The 23,779-nt window shown below is 42.2% G+C and overlaps 1 protein-coding gene across 1 annotated transcript in view; it reads right to left on the reverse strand.

The window, feature by feature from the left end:
• Window positions 1-23,779, reverse strand: part of LOC311145913 (mitogen-activated protein kinase-binding protein 1-like) — an 81,545-nt gene that overhangs the window by 40,469 nt on the left and 17,297 nt on the right. The window lies entirely within an intron of this gene.

Below are 23,779 nucleotides of genomic sequence, written 5' to 3' on the forward strand. Positions count from 1 at the left end.
AACTTGCTGGCTACTTCAGTGGATGTTAAACACATTTCTAACGGAAAATGAACACATTTCTAGCAGCAAATGTGTTAATGATATCCATGGTACAAAAGGGATAATCCACTCGGGGCTCTATGCGTTCTCTGGAAAATAATGCAACTAAGTGGAAGGTCAGTTCCACTTCGCTAGCGCATCATGGAACACACCTTCCACGTTGTTCATTATTTTCCATAGAACGCATAGCCCATCGTTGATTATTCCTTACACATACTTTCACAACAATAAAACCATTGTTGTCCAACATGGCAGCAAGCACAATCTTGTGAAAGTATTCTGACTTCAAAGCAATATAAATCAAATATTTACTTATCCAACAGGTTAAGTCATAGACACCTTGAGAATATGCTGTCTACATTGGGCCTACCGGTATATTTGAGAGGCCATTGTTCATAATGATCATTTGAAAAACAAGTTAAAAGAAGAGCCTATACCCTATGGCTAATTCATGGTAGGCTGAGTAATAGTATTGCCACACCATCATCATCATTAGTCACCCATCAGCCATCTGGTGGGTTGGTTTAGCAGACTGACAGGTGGTCAAGCCTCTGAGATGAGAAAGCCCCTCAGGGTCTGTGGTGTCAACAAGGAAGGGATATCAGTTTCTTTCCAACCCAAGAGAGGAGAGACAGCGACCATCCTCCGATCTGCCAGTCCACTCCACTTCAGACCCTACCCCTCCCCCATGCTGATCCTGTCTTTACTGCAAGTCTCCTGTCCTGTCTGCCCAGTACTGCCAGAGTAAGTGGCTAACAATGATGGGAATATCTAGGGTTTCCCTGAGCTCAGCTCCAGCTATGCTGCTTAAATCTACTGTGGAACAATGAAACCCTGAAGGCAGCATACTGTAGCTGTCCAAACGTTGGCATCTATTAAATGTATTGCATCAGAGCCATGCGAGTGTGCAGCTTATATTTTATTTTATATTCTAAGTGAACCAATAAGAGAGACTACAGAAGATACTGACATACAGTAGTCTTGATAAAGAGTAAGTGATCAAAACAGTCTTTCATGGGAGCCAAATAATTACTGCCTCAGGATTTAGGCTATTCTTAGTAGTCGGTGCATTCATTTGAGCAGCATTTTTGCATTCTCCTCTGCATTTCTTTTTTGTCCTTCCAGCGCCTCAAGTCTTTACGGCATCCTTTTGAGAATACAGCAGGATGTTTGCAAGCTTGCAGTTACAAAGGCTGTAGTAGGACCCTCCAGCAGAGAGCTGCAATGCAGCACTGAAGCAGAGCAGAGCCCACTCCTCTTCTCCGGAGCAGAGCTGTCTAATGGCAAGGGGCTGCAGAAGGAGTATTCCCTCTCTCCCCACACCTTTTTTTCTCTCTCTCCTTCACTCCCTCCTCACACATATGCACATGCACCTCCCCCCCACACACACACACAGTGCTACTACTGACCCAGTTTGCTGCAGTGCGGTGTGGTCAGGACGAGGGTCCGTGGCACACATATAGTCACGCATGTTAGATTTCTCCAGCAGCAGGACATTTAATGCTCACTGAGGAAATGTATTCCACATCACTAGACATGCCAGAGGTCTCTTCACAGTCCCCAAGTCCAAAACGAATTCACGGCAAGGCAATGCACAGTATTATACAAAGCCATGATCGCATGGAACTCCCTTCCATCTCCCATTACCCTAGCAAACAGCAAAATGACCTTTAAAAAAATTGATAAAACATCTCATGGCACAATATGGACTGTGAAATGACACACAAACACAGACACACATTCTTTAGTTGTATTGTTTGTATATCGTTGTATTTTAAATATGTGACTGTTCTTTTCTATCAGTGTTTTGTTACTCATCGTGTTTTATGTTTTTGTGTGGATCCCAGGAAGATTAGCTGCTGCTTCGGCAAAAGGGTCAGAATAAACCAATAAACTAGAGATGCTGCCTCAGAGGACCCAGCCATTAACCCCATACAGTACTACCCTGTTCAATAATCTCACATATCGGATCGGGTGTGTTCGTACATTTTTGCACTATCCAGGATCATTGGGACTTCCTACGCTAAACTTAACCCCTCCGCTAACCTTAAACATTTTACGGGCGCGTTCGTTAATTCACTCTGGCTATCTACTCCGATTTCAGAGCACTCTCGTCGGAGTTCGTAAATTCAATCTGGAGTGCCAGAGGGCGCTCAGAGTGCGCTCTGGGCATTTGTAAATTCAGAGCGTTGTCAGATTGTCAGTTTGTAAATTCAGAGCATTCAGCTCTCGGAGCGTTCAGAGCGCACACTGGACGCTCTGTTCGAGGAGTAGGGTTGTGAGGTCAGAATGCTCGGATCAACAGAAGTCAAGCACCCAAGCTAACTGCCTAACGTTGTCTTGCTTGCTAGCTACTTCCAGACACAAATGAGAGAACACCTCACTATTACCATTTCACTCGCCCTAGCAGAGCTAGTTAGGCTGTTTTCAATGTTATCCAGAGCGTTGGTGACTGTAACTGTGCTGCTGGCAACAATTTAACTACGCTTTTTTGCTGATGTTTACTGACACCGGCCATATTCAAAGGGTATTGAGCGTTTAATCTTGATGGTTGTACAGTTGTCCGAAATAAAACTGAAGGACCTCGGCGTTACTCTGGACCCTGATCTCTCTTTTGTAGAACATATCAAGAATATTTAAAGGAAAGCATTATCGTAACAATGCAAAAATCAGAAAATGTTTGTCCAAAAATGATGCAGAAAGCTAATCCATGCTTTTGTCATTTCTAGATTAGACTACTGCAATGCTCTACTCTCCGGCAACCCGGATAAAGCACTAAATAAACTTCAGTTAGTGATAAACACGACTGCTAGAGTCCTGACTAGAACCAAAACATTTGATCATTTTACTCCAGTGCTAGCCTCTCTACACTGGCTTCCTGTTAAGGCTAGGGCTGATTTCAAGGTTTTACTGCTAAACTACAAAGCACTACATGGGCTTGCTCCTACTTATCTCTCCGATTTGGTCCTGCCGTACATACCTACACGTACGCTATGGTCACAAGATGCAGGCCTCCTTATTGTCCCAGAATATCCAAGCAAACAGCTGGAGGCAGGGATTTCTCCTACAGAGCTACATTTTTATGGAATGATCTGCCTATCCATGTGAGAGCCGCAGACTCAGTCTGGACCTTTAAGTCTTTACAGAAGACTCATCTCTTCAGTAGGTCCTATGATTGAGTGTAGTCTGGCCCAGGGGTGCGAAGGTGAACGGCAATGCACTGGAGTCTCTCTCTCCCTCTTTACGGCACCTGCTGTCTCGACCTCTGAATGCTCGGCTATGAAAAGCCAACTGACATTTACTCCTGAGGTACTGACCTGTTGCACCCTCTACAACCACTGTGATTACAGTGGGGGAAAAAAGTATTTAGTCTGCCACCAATTGTGCAAGTTCTCCCACTTAAAAAGATGAGAGAGGCCTGTAATTTCATCATAGGTACACATCAACTTTGACAGACAAATTGAGAAAAAAAAAATCCAGAAAATCACATTGTAGGATTTTTAATGAATTTATTTGCAAATTATGGTGGAAAATAAGTATTTGGTCACCTACAAAGTCGCTTTGGATAAAAGCGTCTGCTAAATGGCATATTATATTATATTATACAAACAAGCAAGATTTCTGGCTCTCACAGACCTGTAACTTCTTCTTTAAGAGGCTCCTCTGTCCTCCACTCGTTACCTGTATTAATGGCACCTGTTTGAACTTGTTATCAGTATAAAAGACACCTGTCCACAACCTCAAACAGTCACACTCCAAACTCCACTATGGCCAAGACCAAAGATCTGTCAAAGGACACCAGAAACAAAATTGTAGACCTGCACCAGGCTGGGAAGACTGAATCTGCAAAAGGTAAGCAGCTTGGTTTGAAGAAATCAACTGTGGGAGCAATTATTAGGAAATGGAAGACATACAAGACCACTGATAATCTCCCTCGATCTGGGGCTCCATGCAAGATCTCACCCCGTGGGGTCAAAATGATCACAAGAACGGTGAGCAAAAATCCCAGAACCACACGGGGGGACCTAGTGAATGACCTGCAGAGAGCTGGGACCAAAGTAACAAAGCCTACCATCAGTAACACACTACGCCACCAGGGACTCAAATCCTGCAGTGCCAGACGTGTCCCCCTGCTTAAGCCAGTACATGTCCAGGCCCGTCTGAAGTTTGCTAGAGTGCATTTGGATGATCCAGAAGAGGATTGGGAGAATGTCATATGGTCAGATGAAACCGGAATAGACCTTTTTGGTCAAAACTCAACTCGTCGTGTTTGGAGGACAAAGAATGCTGAGTTGCATCCAAAGAACACCATACCTACTGTGAAGCATGGGGGTGGAAACATCATGCTTTGGGGCTGTTTTTCTGCAAAGGGACCAGGACGACTGATCCGTGTAAAGGAAAGAATGAATGGGGCCATGTATCGTGAGATTTTGAGTGAAAACCTCCTTCCATCAGCAAGGGCATTGAAGATTAAACATGGCTGGGTCTTTCAGCATGACAATGATCCCAAACACACCGCCCGGGCAACGAAGGAGTGGCTTCGTAAGAAGCATTTCAAGGTCCTGGAGTGGCCTAGCCAGTCTCCAGATCTCAACCCCATAGAAAATCTTTGGAGGGAGTTGAAAGTCCGTGTTGCCCAGCGACAGCCCCAAAACATCACTGCTCTAGAGGAGATCTGCATGGAGGAATGGGCCAAAATACCAGCAACAGTGTGTGAAAACCTTGTGAAGACTTACAGAAAACGTTTGACCTGTGTCATTGCCAACAAAGTGTATATAACAAAGTATTGAGAAACTTTTGCTACTGACCAAATACTTATTTTCCACCATCATTTGCAAATAAATTCATAAAAAATCCTACAATGTGATTTTCTGGAGAGAAAAAAATCTCATTTTGTCTGTCATAGTTGACGTGTACCTATGATGAAAATTACAGGCCGCTCTCATCTTTTTAAGTGGGAGAACTTGCACAATTGGTGGCTGACTAAATACTTTTTTCCCCCACTGTATTATTTGACCCTGCTGGTCATCTATGAACGTTTGAACATCTTGAAGAACAAAATCTGGCCTTAAATGGCCATGTACTCTTATAATCTCCACCCGGCACAGCCAGAAGAGGACTGGCCACCCCTCAGAGCCTGGTTCCTCTCTAGGTTTCTTCCTAGGTTCCTGCCTTTCTAGGGAGTTTTTCCTATCCACCATGCTTCTACATCTGCATTGCTTGCTGTTTGGGGTTTTAGGCTGTGTTTCTGTACAGTAATAATAACAATAATAATAATAATAATAATAATAAGTCATTTAGCAGACACTTTTATCCAAAGTGACTTACTTACGTGCTCTACCAGATGTAAAAAGGGCTTTATAAATACATTTGATTGAATTTGATAAATGTACTAACAATAAAGAGGTAGGTAAAGGTGTAATTTAAGACGTTTGCAGCCAATGCTGATATCCTTCAGTCATCATAGGTACAACAAAGCCATTGTAAATTAAACAAATCTCCTCCCTCGTCACTCAGTCAGCATTCAACAAATTTGGATCCTGATATTCCCGTTTCCCCATACCCACATAGATGACTGTGCTGTACTGATGCTTGTCTTGCTGACAGCAAATAAAACCAGCCGGCCCTGGGGGCTACCAGTTATACAACCACATAGGATTCATAACATCATGTGCCAGTAGAATTGAACAATCCCCACAATGATTTTAGGCTACTTACTACTACAGCAACAATTCAGACAGACTAGAGTAAGCCTTGTCCGAGCCAACCTCCTATTTCTGTAGCGTAAGGCAGCTTGATGTAGGCTACAAGTACATCCCATGGACAGGATGCTAGTCAATCAGACCAAGTATAGGAGAAATAGAAACATCTCAGAAGAATATGAGCAGGTAGAGACTGTAAGCCATTACTACATAGCCTAATGTTTTACATCTATTGGGACCAGACCAGTTCATCTTTGATTAACTAATAGTTTTGGCCCAGATGTAATTTGTGTACCTGCGCACAGGCACATAGCTCCAGTGTCACTTCAGTTCAGAACGATTACATTGGCATTTTCTAGAGAAGTAGGCTAAATGGAACCAATTCATCTTTCCATGAAGGACCTGGGCCATTGTGGGGTCTGGTCTGGTCAAAAGGTAGTTCACTAGCCTATGTTATAGAGAGTAGGGTGCCATTTCAGATGTATCATAGCTAGGCCTCGTCAGGTACAGGACCCAGCCCAGGGTCGTACTCATTAGTGCATACTGTAGCAAAACGTTTCACAACATAAATGAGCGTTTTCTTATTGGACAAGTTCAGGTAGTCACTCCCTGTTTTGGTCTGTTTTCTTCCATTTGGTTCGTGATGAATACGACCCGGGCCATGAGTGACAGCTGTAGGTTAGGGCTTGGACTGAGCCTGACCCCCTCCAACGAAGACATCTGCTGCATCTCCCAAATGGCACCTCTCTTATACAGTGCACTACTTTTGACCAGGGCCCATAGTACAAGCAGCTGAGTAAGCAGAGAACCTCTCACACAATCTAAATTGTGAAATGGATTTCTGGATTCCATTTTTGGGATGCCTGTGATTAACCACCTCCTCCCCAATCCAAGGAATCTATCAATCAGGCTTACTCTGGCACTTCACACTTTGAGGAAGTAGGCTATGGCTACTTATAATCACTGATCTGTGTATTGTTGGAACTGTAAGACAAGAATTTAATAGACTGGCAGTGTTTTCCCTAAGTACATGGAGTAGCTAGCCAAACCAAAAAAGCTATATATTGGTGGCCTCTGGTACATTCTAATGCTTTGATTGCATCCGAAATACACAGCTAAATTATTGAACACTTTAACGACTTTACTTCCCAGATTTTTTCTCAACTTCCCAGATTGGTAAAATTAGTTGTGTTATTCAGTAGAAAAACATGACTTCACAATTCAAATTACTGAAAATGTATGAATTCGGTGTGTTAGTTGTTTTGGATATTGTCTAGACCTATATGATCAGGACTATTTTCTAAGTAAGATAACCTTTAACATTAAACCCGTCTTGTCTTGACATTAAAGTCATATTAACAGTTTTACTGCAAGATATGAATTGCCACAATTATGTTTGTTCTTCAATTTATGTATTTTATAGGCTCTGTGGCTGCGGACACTAAGGGTAAGGAAACCAATATGTAATTCTGTAATTTGGGTGAACTATCCCTTTAACAGTTTGGCCTGTTAATCACAGCGGGTGGGATTGTCAGGGGAGGGGGCAGGATGTTTGTGAGTCACAGAGTTGGCAGGGTTTCAGACCTGTCAATCAATCACTGTGGGTGGGACTTTGAGGGAAGGTGGTAGATTAGTAATCTTGTCAGAAAAACTAGTCTACTCTACTCTTTCAATTTAGTTTATTGTGGCAAAAACCAAAGAAAAAAAGTTGTGTTCTGTAAAGTAAACATGGATTCCCTGTTGAGAAACAATATAGGTTGAAAAACGCAAATATTTTCAGGGGGAGGACCCCCGGACTGACAGATTGTATAAAAGTGGGGGTGCACAAAGTCAGGCGTCCATGAATAGACCTACAGGTATGATTGAAGAATGAAGCAGGTGTTAAACATGGGCTTTGCTACACAGAGGCAGCAGTTGACTACTCCATTAATCAAATCAGTAGGCCTTTATCAATATATTTAATAATACCATATAATAACCTTCAATCTGTTTTCTTTTATCTTATTTTGTACTAGAATGAGGCTCTCTTTCCACTACCTATTGTTCCTGCAGTGAAGATTCAACACTTCCATTGAATGTTTTCATAATCTATCTGCAGATAATCTACAAAAAGCAGTAGTAGCCTACCAGTATGCAAATTAGGGAGTCAAATGAACGGCTCTGTCACTGATGCGATTCGGTTCTCGACATTCACCTAAAAGATCCATTCAAAAAGAGCAGTTTGATTGCAAACAACCCATCACCAGGCTACACTGACAAGTGACTTTAGAGGTCACTGGCAAGTCCTGACATGGGCTTCCCGATGTGATAGCATGGACAAAGTATTCACGCCCCTTGACTTTTTCCACATTTTGTTGTGTTACAGACAGAATTTTAAATTGATTAAATTGGGATTTTTTTGTCACTGGTCTACAGTCGTGGTCAAAAGTTTTGAGAATGACAAGTATTGGTCTTCACAAAGTTCGCTGCTTCAGTGTTATGAGATATTTTTCAGATGTTACTATGGTATACTGAAGTATAATTACAAGCATTCCATAAGTGTCAAAGGCTTTTATTGACAATTACATTAAGTTTATGCAAAGAGTCAATATTTGCAGTGTTGACCCTTCTTTTTCAAGACCTCTGCAATCCGCCCTGGCATGCTGTCAATTAACTTCTGGGCCACATCCTGACTGATGGCAGCCCATTCTTGCATAATCAATGCTTGGAGTTTGTCAGAATTTGTGGGTTTTTCTTTGTCCACCTGCCTCTTGAGGATCGACCACAAGTTCTCAATGGGATTAAGGTCTGGGGAGTTTCCTGGCCATGGACCCAAAATGTAGATGTTTTGTTCCCCGAGCCACTTAGTTATCACTTTTTCCTTATGGCAAGGTGCTCCGTCACATTGGTCGTCACCAAACTGTTCTTGGATGGTTGGGAGAAGTTGCTCTCGGAGGATGTGTTGGTACCATTCTTTATTCATGGCTGTGTTCTTAGACAAAATTGTGAGTGAGCCCACTACCTTGGCTGAGAAGCAACCCCACACATGAATGGTCTCAGGATGCTTTACTATTGGCATGACACAGGACTGATGGTAGCGCTCACCTTGTCTTCTCCGGACAAGGTGCTTTCCGGATGCCCCAAACAATCAGAAAGGGGATTCATCAGAGAAAATGACTTTACCCCAGTCCTCAGCAGTCCAATCCCTGTACCTTTTGCAGAATATCAGTCTGTCCCTGATGTTTTTCCTGGAGAGAAGTGGCTTCTTTGCTGCCCTTCTTGACACCAGGACATCCTCCAAAAGTTTGCCTCACTGTGCATGCAGATGCACTCACACCTGCCTGCTGCCATTCCTGAGCAAGCTCTGCACTGGTGGTGCCCCGATCCCGCAGCTGAATCAACTTTAGGAGACGGTCCTGGCGCTTGCTGGACTTTCTTGGGCGCCCTGACGCCTTCTTCACAACAATTGAACCTCTCTCCTTGAAGTTCTTGATGATCCGATAAATGGTTGATTTAGGTGCAATCTAACTAGCAGCAATATCCTTGCCTGTGAAGCCCTTTTTGTGCAAAGCAATGATGACAGCACGTGTTTCCTTGCAGGTAACCATGGTTAACAGAGGAAGAACAATGATTTCAAGCACCACCCTCCTTTTAAAGCTTCCAGTCTGTTATTCTAACTCAATCAGCATGACAGAGTGATCTCCAGCCTTGTCCTCGTCAACACTCACCTGTGTTAACGAGAGAATCACTGACATGATGGCAGCTGGTCCTTTTGTGGCAGGGCTGAAATGCAGTGGAAATGTTTTTTGGGGGATTAAGTTCATTTTCATGGCAAAGCGGGACTTTGCAATTAATTGCAATTCATCTGATCACTCTTCATGACATTCTGGAGTATATGCAAATTGCCATCATCAAAACTGAGGCAGCAGACTTTGTGAAAATTAGTATTTGTGTCATTCTCAAACATTTTGACCATGACTGTACACACAATTATATCCCATAATGTCAAAGTGGAATGATCTTTAATTTTTTATTTTATTTTTACAGATTAATTAAAAATGAAAAGCTGAAATGTCTTGAGTCAATAAGTATTCAACCCCTTTGTTATGGCAAGCCTAAATAAGTTCAGGAGTAAAAATGTGCTTACCAGGTCACATAATAAGTTGCATGGACTGTGTGCAATAAATAGTGTTTAACATTTCCAATGCCTCGCAAAGAAGGGCACCTATTGTTAGAATCTGACATTTAATATCCCTTTGAGCATGGTGAAGTTATTAATTACACTTTGGATGGTGTACAGTTGAAGTCAGAAGTTTACATACACCTTAGCCAAATACATTTTTACTCAGTTTTTCACAATTCCTGACATTTAATCCTAGTAAAAAATCCCTGTCTTAGGTTAGTTAGGACCACCACTTTATTTTAAGAATGTGAAATGTCAGAATAATAGTAAAGAATGATTTATTTCAGCTTTTGTTTCTTTCATCACATTCCCAGTGGGTCAGAAGTTTACATACACTCAATTAGTATTTGAAAGCATTGCCTTTAAATTATTTAACTTGGGTCAAACGTGTCGGGTAGCCTTCCACAAGCTTCCCACAATACGTTGGGTGAATTTTGGCCCATTCCTCCTGACAGAGCTGGTGTAACTGAGTCAGGTTTGTAGGCCTTCTTGCTCGCACACGCTTTTTCAGTTCTGCCCACACATTTTCTATAGGATTGAGGTCAGGGCTTTGTGATGGCCACTCCAATACCTTGATTTTGTTGTCCTTAAGCATTTTGGCACAATTTTGGAAATATGCTTGGGGTCATTGTCCATTTGGAAGACCCATTTGCGACCAAGCTTTAACTTCCTGACTGATGGCTTGAGATGTTGCTTCAATATATCCACATAATTTTCCTTCCTCACGACGCCATCTATTTTGTGCACCAGTCCCTCCTGCAGCAAAGCACCCCCACAGCATGATGCTGCCACCCCCGTGCTACACGTTTGGGATGGTGTTCGTCGGCTTGCAAGCGACCCCCTTTTTCCTCCAAACATAACGATTGTCATTATGGCCAAACAGTTTTTTATTTTTGTTTCATCAGACCAGAGGACATTTCTCCAAAAAGTACAATCTTTGTCCCCATGTGCAGTTGCAAACTGTAGCCTGGCTTTTTTATGGCGGTTTTGGAGCAGTGGCTTCTTCCTTGCTGAGCAGCCTTTCAGGTTATGTCGATATAGAACTCGTTTTACTGTGGATGTATATACTTTTGTACCCGTTTCCTCCAGCACCTTCACAAGGTCCTTTGCTGTTGTTCTGGGATTGATTTGCACTTTTCGCACCAAAGTATGTTCATCTCTAGGAGACAGAACGCGTCTCCTTCCTGAGCAGTATGACGGCTGCATGGTCCCATGGGGTATATACTTGCATACTTGTTTGTACAGATGAACGTGGTACCTTCAGGCGTTTGGAAATTGCTCCCAAGGATGAACCAGACTTGTGGAGGTCTACACTTTTTTTTCCTGAGACCTTGGCTGATTTATTTTGATTTTCCCATGATGTCAATCAAAGAGGCACTGAGTTTGAAGGTAGGCCTTGAAATACATCCACAGGTACACCTCCAATTGACTCAAATGATGTCAATTAGCCTATCAGACACTTCTAAAGCCATGACATCATTTTCTGGAATTTTCCAAGCTGTTTAAAGACACAGTCAACTTAGTGTATGTAAATTCTGACCCACTGGAATTGAGATACAGTGACTTATAAGTGAAATAATCTGTCTGTAAACAACTGTTAGAAAAATTACTTGTGTCATGCACAAAGTAAATGTCCTAACCGACTTGCCAAAACTATAGTTTGTTAACAAGACATTTGTGGAGTGGTTGAAAATCTAGTTTTAAATGACTCCAACCTAAGTGTATGTAAACTTCCGACTTCAACTGTATCTATACACCCAGTCACTACAAAGACAGGCGTTCTTCCTAACTCAGTTGCCGGAGAGGAAGGAAACCGCTCAGGGATTTCACTATGAGATCAATAGTGACTTTAAAATAGTTACAGAGTTTAGCGGCTGTAATAGGAGAAAACTGAAGATGGATCAACAACATTGTAGTTACTCCACAATACTAACCTAATTGACAGAGTGAAAATAAGGAAGCTTGTACAGAATACAGATATTCCAAAACATGCATCCTGTTTGCAACAAGACACTAAAGTAATACTGCAAAAAATGTGGCAAAGCAATTACATTTTTGTCCTGAATAAAAACTGTTATGTTTGAGGTAAATCTAATACAACACATTACTGAGTACTACTCTCCATATTTTCAAGCATAGTGGTGGCTGCATCATGTTATGGGTATGCTTGTAATCGTTAAGGACTGAGGAGTTTTTCAGGATAAAAAAACAAACAAAATGGAGCTAAGCCCAGGCAAAATCCTAGAGGAAAACTTGGTTCTGTCTGCTTTCCACCAGTCTGGGAGATCAGCAGGACAACAACCTAAAACACAAGGCCAAATCTACACTGGAGTTGCTTACCAAGAAGACAGTGAATGTTCCTGAGTAGAAAGTTACAGTTTTGACTTAAATATTTTTGAAAATCTATAGCTAGACTTGAAGATGGTTGTCTAGCAATGGTCAACAATCAATTTGACTACGCGTGAAGGATTTTGAAAATAATAATGGGCAAATATTGTACAATCCAGGTGCACATAGCCTTAGAGACTTACCCAGAAGGATTTGAGGCTGTAATCGCTGCCAAAGGTGATTCTAACATGAATCGATTCAAGGGTGTGAATACTTATGTAAATGAAATATTTCTGTATTTCATGAGATTTTGCACCTAATGAACAACACCAGAACCCTTGGAGAGATCGGAACCAGGCTTTTGTATTGAATATGAATGTGAGGGTCTTACTGCATGCATACAGAAAACAAATGTTCTAAATCTACTTAAGTCTACACAGCACTTTCAAGGCTGGAGGCACTATATGGAGCAATAGCCGCTGTTGTTGGCAGTTGGCTGCACATGGGCCTACTCAGCAATTTAGTTGACAATTACAAGATCTGTAGTATTGCAGAGAAACCTCGGATGGGGATACTGAACTGAGTTAAAGGTCTAGCTAACGCAATTTAGGGCCTATCATCCCTGAATATTTAGCCCCTTTGGAGGAAAATTACATTACATGTTATTCAAGTGATACACTACAGTGTGACTATAGTAATAGAAGGAAAGCATCAAGCAGTCTACTGAATATTTGAACCATGGCTAAAATCTCAGGTATAGCAGTACCCTGAATGGCATACTGCCTCTCAAACCTTGTAGCGAGTACTTTCCCAGAAAGTCTCGAGCTTTGTGACTAAAACGGCTCCTCATGACACAGCTCTTCTGTGTTCATATACCGCAAGATATCTTTCCCCTGATGAATACAATACACACAGTTGCTTATCACTGCTGAGAAATGACTTTCCTCCATCTCTCCACCTTTCGCACTCCACTAACTCACTAAATCGTCTAGAGTTCTGAACTGTATTAAATTCCAAGCTCAATGGTGTTCTGCCTCAGTCTATCTAGCCAGTTCTGTACTGGACAGATCCCACATGGGCTCCACTCATATGCTTCACATTTTTCTACAAGGACTTTTCATTCAAGCAATGGTAAAATGGTCGTTCCACCTGAAAAAGCACAAAAAAGTGGATTTCGACATCCACCTTCTCAGATTGTTCTGAAATTGTTTCTGAAGTTATTAACAGATACGTTTAGTATTCCTGAAACATTATTTTGTTTAAATATAATTTTATTTCTGAGAAATTAAGCTAATTGATTGCGCCCAAATTGGCCATTTTCATTTATAAGATTCAGATAATGTTCAAGAAATATAGTACCCAAAATCTGATTTGGACCAAACTTCTTCCTACCAATGAGTAAGACATGAGGAATTGTCACGTCTACTCCCGCTCCCCCTCTCCGCTGCTCTAGGTCACCAGTTCACTCATCATTACACACACCTGCCACCATCGTTATGAGCACTTGCGCTTAATTATGGGACTCACCTGGACTCCATCACGTCATTGATTACCTCCCCTATATCTGTCACTCCCTCAGGTTCATTCCTCAGTCAGCATTGATGTTATGTTTCTCATGTCCAGACACGGTTCTTGTTTTGTTCTATTTATTTATTATTAAACCCTCACCCTGTACTTGCTTCTCATCTCCCAGCGTCTGCGTTAAAGGAGTCCCCCCCAAAAAAATCAAAAGCCACCCATGGACCCCCACACCAATCCCACCCCAACAACCAGTATACAGTATCAGTTCTCTGTTTGAAAAGCAGTATGAAGCTGTGGCTTGAAGTATAGCTTCTCCATATGTAATGTATTCCCTGTGAATCTGGTGATGGTTTTTCCCCACTGTTCTGAGAAATTAGTAATTAAAGTCGCTTGCATTATTTACCATAAAGTCCTGTGAAAGTAACAGGTTTTGACCACTAGATGCCACTGTTCTTGCTATAACGCCACATTCTTATCCATTTTCCTGGTCTCTTGTGTTCACTAAATAGATCACCACATTTCCTTTGCAACTTTGGGTTCTAAACCAATAGATTTGGCTCATTATGAAAATAAATTGTGGTCATCCTCAATTCAAGCCAGTCCTCCTTGAAAGCAATTCAGTTTGACTTCTCTTAGCAACCTAATGCTTCAACCAAACTCTCTGAGAGGGCTATCGCTACGCGATCTTCATATGAAAACTTATCCTACAAGCCCAAAACTTTGATGGAGAAATGGGCTAGGGTCTAAAATGTTGTGACAACCCTAATAAAATAATGAATTGCATGTCAGTCTTATGGTTTTTCAATAACATTATCAGGAAACAGCTCTATATGTATTGTGATTAGTGACATGTACCATTAAACCCAACAACACCAATTGCAAAATACTATACAGTGTGTGTTTGGGACTTTTACCATTGAAGACCATAACATTGAAACCATTAGAACTACTGTGGCCTAATAGTTTGCTTGTTCACCAGGAATGGTCTAACAGTAACTCAAAATGGGGCTTATGTGGTGGGCGTGGCGGGGGCATGGCCAATGATGCAATCACCAACTGAACAGTTTAGAAGCCCTCATGTCGGCCAGTGACAAAATGTAGCTGTTTTAAAGCTCATTTCTTGCAATTCTACACATTGACATGTGGCAGAGAATTTTTTTTGTTAGCTAATTTCCTGCAATTCTACACATTTTGCCATGGCTTACACCATCTGAGTGACTCAAACATTATAACAAAATCAATGGGGGCACCATGCCATGACTGTCTAGCTTTAATTTTAGTGATTTGTAGTTCTCAAAGATGATCTTATTTAAAAATTATATAGCCATTATATTTTCTACATATTTTATATCTGGTTTCAGTTATTTAGGTTTACACTGAAAAGTTTATCCATCCTGAAAATAATTATTTTACACACACACACACACACACACACATTTTCATTTTAGTCATTTAGCAGATGCTCTTATCCAGAGAGACACAGTTAGTGAGTGCATACATTTTCATACTGGCCCCCCGTGGACACCTGCCCGTCGAACATCTCATTCCATAATCATGGGCATTAATATGGAGGTGGTCCCCCCTTTGCTGCTATAACAGCCTCCACTCTTCTGGGAAGGCTTTCCACTAGATATTAGAAAATTGCTGCGGGGACTTGCTTCCATTCAGCCACAAGAGCATTAGGGAGGTCGGGCACTGATGTTGGGCAATTAGGCCTGGCTCGCAGTCGGCGTTCCAATTCATCCCAAAGGTGTTCGATGGGGTTGAGGTCAGGGCTCTGTGCAGGTCTGTGCAGATCTTAGGCTTGTGTGCGGAGGTTTGGCCATGGAAACCCATTTCATGAAGGTCCTGACAAACCGCTACAGTGAGGGAAAAAAAGTATTTGATCCCCTGCTGATTTTGTATGTTTGCCCACTAACAAAGACATGATCAGTCTATAATTTTAATGGTAGGTATATTTGAACAGTGAGAGACAGAATGACAACAACAAAAATCCAGAAAAACGCATGTCAAAAATTTTATAAATTGATTTGCATTTTGACCCCTCTGCAAAACATGACTTAGTACTTGGTGGCAAAACCCTTGTTGGCAATCACAGAGGTCAGAAGTTTATTGTAGTTGGCCACCAGGTTTGCACACATCTCAGGAGGGATTTTGTCCCACTCCTCTTCGCAGATCTTCTCCAAGTCATTAAGGTTTCAAGGCTGATGTTAGGCAACTCTAACCTTCAGCTACCTCCACAAATTTTCTATGGGATTAAGGTCTGGAGACTGGCTAGGCCACTCCAGGACCTTAATGTGCTTCTTCTTGAGCCACTCCTTTGTTGACTTGGCCATGTGTTTTGGGTCATTGTCATGCTGGAATACCCATCCACGACCCATTTTCAATGCCCTGGCTGAGGGAAGGAGGTTCTCACCCAAGATTTGACGGTACATGGCCCCGTCCATCATCCCCTTTGATGCGGTGAAGTTGTCCTGTTCTCTTAGCAGAAAATCACCCCCAAAGCATAATGTTTCCACCTCCATGTTTGACGGGGGGGATGGTGTTCTTGGGGTCATAGGCAGCATTCCTCCTCCTCCTCCAAGCACGGCGAGTTGAGTTGATGCCAAAGAGATCGATTTGTCTCTCATCTGACCACAACACTTTCACCCAGTTCTCCTCTGAATCATTCAGATGTTCATTGGCAAACTTCAGACGGCCCTGTATATGTGCTTTCTTGAGCAGGGGGACCTTGCTGGCGCTGCAGGATTTCAGTCCTTCACGGCGTAGTGTGTTACCAATTGTTTTCTTGGTGACTATGGTCCCAGATGCCTTGTGATCATTAACAAGATCCTCCTGTGTAGTTCTGGGCTGATTCCTCACCGTTCTGTAGTTCTGGGCTGATTCCTTCCTCACCCTACCTTGACACAACACAACTGATTGGCTCAAATGCATTAAGAAGGAAATAAATTCCACAATTTAACAAGGCACACCTGTTATTTGAAATGCATTCCAGGTGACTACCTCATGAAGCTGGTTGAGAGAATGCCAACAGTGTGCAAAGCTGTCATCAAGGCAAACGGTGGCTATTTGAAGAATCTCAAATATAACATATATTTTGATTTGTTCAACACTTTTTTGGTTACTACATGATTACGTGTCATTTCTACAATGTAAAAAATAGTAAAAATAAAGAAAAACCCTTGAATGAGTATACATACATACAGTGGGGGAAAAAAGTATTTAGTCAGCCACCAATTGTGCAAGTTCTCCCACTTAAAAAGATGAGAGAGGCCTGTAATTTTCATCATAGGTTCACGTCAACTATGACAGGCAAAATGAGAAAAAAAAATCCAGAAAATCACATTGTAGGATTTGTTATGAATTTATTTGCAAATTATGGTGGAAAATAAGTATTTGGTCAATAACAAAAGTTTCTCAATACTTTGTTATATACCCTTTGTTGGCAATGACACAGGTCAAACGTTTTCTGTAAGTCTTCACAAGGTTTTCACACACTGTTGCTGGTATTTTGGCCCATTCCTCCATGCAGATCTCCTCTAGAGCAGTGATGTTTTGGGGCTGTCGCTGGGCAACATGGACTTTCAACTCCCTCCAAAGATTTTCTATGGGGTTGAGATCTGGAGACTGGCTAGGCCACTCCAGGACCTTGAAATGCTTCTTATGAAGCCACTCCTTCGTTGCCCGGGCGGTGTGTTTGGGATCATTGTCATGCTGAAAGACCCAGCCACGTTTCATCTTCAATGCCCTTGCTGATGGAAGGAGGTTTTCACTCAAAATCTCACGAAACATGGCCCCATTCATTCTTTCCTTTACACGGATCAGTCGTCCTGGTCCCTTTGCAGAAAAACAGCCCCAAAGCATGATGTTTCCACCCCCATGCTTCACAGTAGGTATGGTGTTCTTTGGATGCAACTCAGCATTCTTTGTCCTCCAAACACGACGAGTTGAGTTTTTACCAAAAAGTTCTATTTTGGTTTCATCTGACCATATGACATTCTCCTGGTCCTCTTCTGGATCATCCAAATGCACTCTAGCAAACTTCAGACGGGCCTGGACATGTACTGGCTTAAGCAGGGGGACACGTCTGGCACTGCAGGATTTGAGTCCCTGGCGGCGTAGTGTGTTACTGATGGTAGGCTTTGTTACTTTGGTCCCAGCTCTCTACAGGTCATTCACTAGGTCCCCCCGTGTGGTTCTGGGATTTTTGCTCACCGTTCTTGTGATCATTTTGACCCGACGGGGTGAGATCTTGCGTGGAGCCCCAGATCGAGGGAGATTATCAGTGGTCTTGTATGTCTTCCATTTCCTAATAATTGCTCCCACAGTTGATTTCTTCAAACCAAGCTGCTTACCTATTGCAGATTCAGTCTTCCCAGCCTGGTGCAGGTCTACAATTTTGTTTCTGGTGTCCTTTGACAGCTCTTTGGTCTTGGCCATAGTGGAGTTTGGAGTGTGACTGTTTGAGGTTGTGGACAGGTGTCTTTTATACTGATAACAAGTTCAAACAGGTGCCATTAATACAGGTAATGAGTGGAGGACAGAGGAGCCTCTTAAAGAAGAAGTTACAGGTCTGTGAGAGCCAGAAATCTTGCTTGTTTGTAGGTGACCAAATACTTATTTTCCACCATAAATTAGAAATAAATTAATAAAAAATCCTACAATGTGATTTTCAGGATTTTCTTTCCTCAATTTGTCTGTCATAGTTGACGTGTACCTATGATGAAAATTACAGGCCTCTCTCATCTTTTTAAGTGGGAGAACTTGCACAATTGGTGGCTGACTAAATACTTTTTTTCCCCACTGTACATACATACATACATACATACATACAGTGCATTCGGGAGTCGGTATTCAGACCCCATGACTTTTTCCACATTTTGTTACGTTACAGCTTTATTCTAAAATGGATTAAATAAATCCAAATATTTCATAACTCTACACACAATATCCCACAACGACAAAGCGGAAACAGGTTTTTAGAAATGTTTGCACATTTATAATATATACTTTTTTTTATACCTTAGTTACATAAATATTCAGACCCTTTGCTATGAGACTCGAAATTGAGCTCAGGTGCATCCTGTTTCCATTAATCATCCTTAAGATGTATCTACAACTTGATTGGAGTCCACCTGTGGTAAATTCAATTGATTGGACATGATTTGGAAAGGCACACACCTGTCTATATAAGGTCCCACAGTTGACAGTGCATGTCAGAGCAAAAACCAAGCCATGAGGTCGAAGGAATTGTCCGTACAGGTCCAAGACAGGATTGTGTCGAAGCACAGATCTGGGGAAGGGTACCTAAACATTTCTGCAGCATTGAAGGTCCCCAAGAACAAAGTGGCCTCCATCATTCTTAATTGGAAGAAGTTTGGAACCACCAATACTCTTCCTAGACCTGGCCTTCCGGCCAAACTGAGCAGTTGGGAGAGAAGGGCCTTGGTCAGGGAGGTGACCAAAAACCAGATAATCACTCAGAGCTTCAGAGTTGCTCTGTGGTGATGGGAGAACCTTCCAGAAGGACAACCATATCTGCAGCAGTCCCCCAATCAGGCCTTTATGGTAGAGTGGCCAGACAGAAGCCACTCCTCAGTAAAAGGCACATGACAGCCCGCTTGGAGTTTGCCAAAAGGCACCTAAAGACTCCCAGACAATGAGAAACAAGATTATCTGGTCTGATGAAACCAAGATTCAACTATTTTGCCTGAATGCCAAGCGTCATGTCTGGAGGAAAGCTGGCACCATAGCTACGGTGAAGCATGGTGGTGACACCATCATGTGTGGGGATGTTTTCAAAGGCAGGGACTGGGAGTCTTGTCAGGATCGAGGCAAAGACCTCAGACAGGACCACAGACATGGATGAAGTTTCACCTTCCAACAGGACAACGACCCTAAGCACACAGCCAAGACACACAGGAGTGGCTTTGGGACAAGTCTCTGAATGTCCTTGAGTGGCCCAGCCAGAGCCCGGACTTGAACCCGATCTAACATCTCTGGAGAGACCTGAAAATAGCTGTGCAGCGACGCTCCCAATCCAACCTGACAGAGCTTGAGATGATCTGCAGAGAAGAAAGGGAGAAACTCCTCAAATACAGGTGTGCCAAGCTTGTAGCGTCATACCTAAGAAGACTCCCGAGTGGCGCAGTGGTCTAAGGCACTGCATCGCAGCACTAGCTGTGCCACTAGAGATCCTTGTTCGAATCCAGGCTCTGTCGTAGCCGGCCGCGACCGGGAGACCCATGGGGCGGCGCACAATTGGCCCAGCGTCGTCCAGGGTAGGGGAGGGAATGGCCGGCAGGGATGTAGCTCAGTTGGTAGAGCATGGCATTTGCAACGCCAGGGTTGTGGGTTCGGTTCCAGTATAAAAAATAAAAATGTATGCACTCACTAACTGTAAGTCGCTCTGGATAAGAGTGTCTGCTAAATGACGTAAATGTAAGATTTATTGTGTGTAGACTGATGAGGGGGAAAAAACTATTTAATCCATTTAAAAATAAGGCTGTAACATAACTTTTGGGTTTTTTTAAGTCAAGGGGTCTGAATATTTTCTGAATGCACTGTGTACGTACGTACGTACTTACATTGGCTTGCGAAAGTATTCATTCCTTTGTCATTTTTCCTGTTTTGTTGCCTTTTAAACTGGAATTAAAATTGATTTTTTGGGGGTTTGTATCATTTGATTTACACAACATGCCTACCACTTTGAAGATGCAAAATATATATTCCCCCCCCCCCAAAGTAAATACTTTGTAGAGCCACCTTTTGCAGCATTTACAGCTGCAAGTCTCTTGGGGTATGTATCTATAAGCTTGGCACATCTAGCCACTGGGATTTTTGTCCATTCCTCAAGGCAAAACTGCCCCAGCTCCTTCAAGTTGGATGGGTTCCGCTGTTGTACAGCAATCTTTAAGTCATACCACATATTCTCAATTGATTGAGGTCTGGGCTTTCACTAGGAAATTCCAAGACATTTAAATGTTTCCCCTTAAACCACTCGAGTATTGCTTTAGCAGTATGCTTAGGGTCATTGTCCTGCTGGAAGGTGAACCTCCGTCCCAGTCTCTCTGGAAGACTGAAACAGGTTTCCCTCAAGAATTTCCCTGTATTTAGCGCCATCCATCATTCCTTCAATTATGTCCAGTTTCCCAGTCCCTGACGATGAAAAACTTCCCCACAGCATGATGCTGCCACCACCATGCTTCACTGTGGGGATGGTGTTCTCGGGGTGATGAGAGGTGTTGGGTTTGCGCCAGACATAGCGTTTTCCTTGATGGCCAAAAAGCTCAATTTTAGTCTCATCTGACCGGAATACCTTCTTCCATATGTTTGGGGAGTCTCCCACATGTCTTTTGACGAACACCAAACGTGTTTGCTTATTTTTTTCTTTAAGCAATGGCTTTTTTCTGGCCACTCTTCTGTAAAGCCCAGCTCTGTGGAGTGTACGACTTAGTGGTCCTATGGACAGATACTCTAATATCCACTGTGGAGCTTTTTAGCTCCTTCAGGGTTATCTTCTGTCTCTTTTTTGCCTCTGATTAATGCCCTCCTTGCCTGGTCCGTGAGTTTTGGTGGGCGGCCCTCTCTTGGCAGGTTTGTTGTGGTGCCATATTCTTTCCATTTTTTAAATAATGGATTTAATGGTTCTCCGTGGGATGTTCAAAGTTTCTGATATTTTTTATTTTCCACAACTTTGTCCCTGACCTGTTTGGAGAGCTCCTTGGTCTTCATGGTGTCGCTTGCTTGGTGGTGCCACTTGCTTAGTGGTGTTGCAGACTCTGGGGCCTTTCAGAACAGGTGTATATATATATATATATATATATACTGAGATCATGTGGCACACAGGTGGACTTTATTTAACTAATTGTGTGACTTCTGAAGGTAATTGGTTGCACCAGATCATATTTAGGGGCTTCATAGCAAAGGGGGTGAATAAATATGCACGCACCACTTTTCCGTTATTGAATTTTTTTCATTACACTTCACCAATTTGGACTATTTTGTGTATGTCCATTACATGAAATCCAAATAAAAATCAATTTAAATTACAGGTTGCAATGCAACAAAATAGTAAAAACACCAAGGGGGATGAATACTTTTGCAAGGCACTGTATGTACGTATGTATGTATGTATGCATATATATACACACACACAGTACACTGAATTGAAATATAAACGCAATGTGCAACTATTTCAAAGACTTTACTGAGTTACAGTTCTGTAAGAAAATCAGTCAATTGAAATAAATTAATTAGGCCCTAATCTATTGATTTCACATGACTGGGAATACAGATTATCAACTGTTGGTCACAGATCCCTTTAAAAAAAGGTAGGGGCGTGGATCAGAAAATCAGTCAGTGTTTGGTGTGACCACCATTTGCCTCATGCGGCACGACACATCTCCTTCAACAGCCTGATCAACTCTATGCGATTGTGGCCTGTGGAATGTTGTCCCACTCCTCTTCAATGGCTGTGCGAAGTTGCTGGATATTGCCGGGAACTGGAACACGCTGTTGTACACGTTGATCCAGAGCATCCCAAACATGCTCAATGGGTGACATGTCTGGTAAGTATGCAGGCCATGAAAGAACTGGGACATTTTCAGCTTTCAGGAATTGTTTATATTTTCATGCTCAAACATGAGGTGATGGCGGAGGATGAATGGCACGACAATGGGCCTCAGGATCTCGTCACGGTATCACTGCGCATTCAAATTGCCATCGATAAAATGCAATTGTGTTCATTGTCCGTAGGTTATGCCTGCCCATACCATAACCCCACTGCCACCATGGGGCACTCTGTTCACAATGTTGACATCAGCAAACCGCTCGCCCACATGACGCCATGCACGTGGTCTGTGGTTGAGGCTGGTTGGACTTACTGCCAAATTCTTTAAAATGGCGTTGGAGGCAGTTTATGGTAGAGAAATGAAAATTAAATTGTCTGGCAACTGCTCTGGTAGACATTCCTGCAGTCAGCATGCCAATTGCACGCTCCCTCAAAACTTGCGACATCTGTGGCATTGTGTTGTGTAACACAACTGCACAGTTTAGAGTGGCCTTTTATTGTCCCGAGCACAAGGTGCACCTGCTTAATGATCAAGCTGATTAATCAACTTCTTGATATGCCACACCTGTCAGGTGGATGTCTTATCTTGGCAAAGGAGAAATGCTCACTAACAGGGACGTAAACAAATCTGTGCACCAAATTTGAGATAAATAAGCTTTTGTGCACATGGATAATTTCTGGGATCATTTATTTCAGCTCATGAAACATGGGACCAACACTTTACATCTTGCTTTTATATTTATGTTCAGTGTATATTAATTTTTTACTGTTTGGACATAGACAGCCTGAAAAAAAACACTTAGGCGGCCTGCCCAATACTTTTATATGCAGAAAAAAACCCTGAGTAACTAATCCAGACCTTTCTTTGAAGGGAATAAACCACACACAAAGGGTCCGTTTCCTGGACCCTGATTAAGCATAAAGAAGGACAAACTGGTTTATTTTCATGGACTGGCTTGAATTGTGAGGATGACCCCCCAAATTAATTTTCATCATGAGCCAAATCTACTGGTTTTCTACAAAGTTGCAAAGGAAATGTTGTGATCTATTTAATAAACACAAGAAACCAGCTAAATGTATAAAAGAGTGTGGCGGTATAGCAGGAACAGCGGAATCTAGTGGTCAAAACCTGGTACTTTCACACTACTTGATGGTAAATAATGCAAGTGACTTCAATGACTAATTTATTTTAACAGGAAGAAAAAAAACACCAGATTCACAGGGAATACATTACATAGTATGGAGAAGCTATACTGCAAGCCGCAGCTTCATACTAATTGTCAAACAGAGAACTGATACTGTATACTGGTTGTTGGGGTGGGGTTGGCATGGGGTGGCTTCAGAATTTATTTTGCGATTCATAATTTCTTACTCATTTGTAGGAAGATGTTTGGTCCAAATCGGATGTTGGGTACTATATTTACTGAATCCTATAAATTAAAATGCAATCGATGC

Source organism: Coregonus lavaretus (genome assembly GCF_964263955.1).
Source record: "Coregonus lavaretus genome assembly, chromosome: 18".
In the NCBI taxonomy this organism is placed as follows: domain Eukaryota; kingdom Metazoa; phylum Chordata; class Actinopteri; order Salmoniformes; family Salmonidae; genus Coregonus; species Coregonus lavaretus.